A 531-nucleotide genomic window follows, 5' to 3' on the forward strand; every position below is an offset into this window, starting at 1 on the left:
TTTGCATGCCCAACTCTGGTTCCATCTGCGACCAGAGTTGGGCATGCAAAAGTGCTGCCGCCTTGTGGACATTTCCTATAACGACAACTCAATCTTTGGTGCTTCCTGGCACCTCCAATTCACAAGGTCTGTGGGGCTGTTAATGACAGCTGCCCTCAGGAAAGGTCCTGGGACGGTTATTGAAGACATAAATTCCAAACACAGTGAACTTTCAAGAAGCCAACTGAAACAGGTAAATTTTCCTCACATCCCCAAATCCCCAAATGGCCACAGGACAAGATGCTCAACACCCCCAATTATTGCAGAAGGACTGCCAATCTAAAAGACGCCAAGAAATCAGTCCCCACCTGTCAGCATGGTCATCCGCACAAGTCTACAAACAACAAACAGGGGAGAGAGCCAGGCGGACAGGAAACCCCTACGCGGGCAGGGTGAATGGGCACTGGAGACAGCCCCTAGAAAGGACAGTCTCCTCAGGGCAGAAACTAAAGCTTCAAAAGGGCTCAGCCCCTGGCCTGACATACCCACACC

The sequence above is a fragment of the Oryx dammah genome, unplaced genomic scaffold, assembly GCF_014754425.2.
Source record: "Oryx dammah isolate SB20612 unplaced genomic scaffold, SCBI_Odam_1.1 HiC_scaffold_11150, whole genome shotgun sequence".
NCBI classification, from domain to species: domain Eukaryota; kingdom Metazoa; phylum Chordata; class Mammalia; order Artiodactyla; family Bovidae; genus Oryx; species Oryx dammah.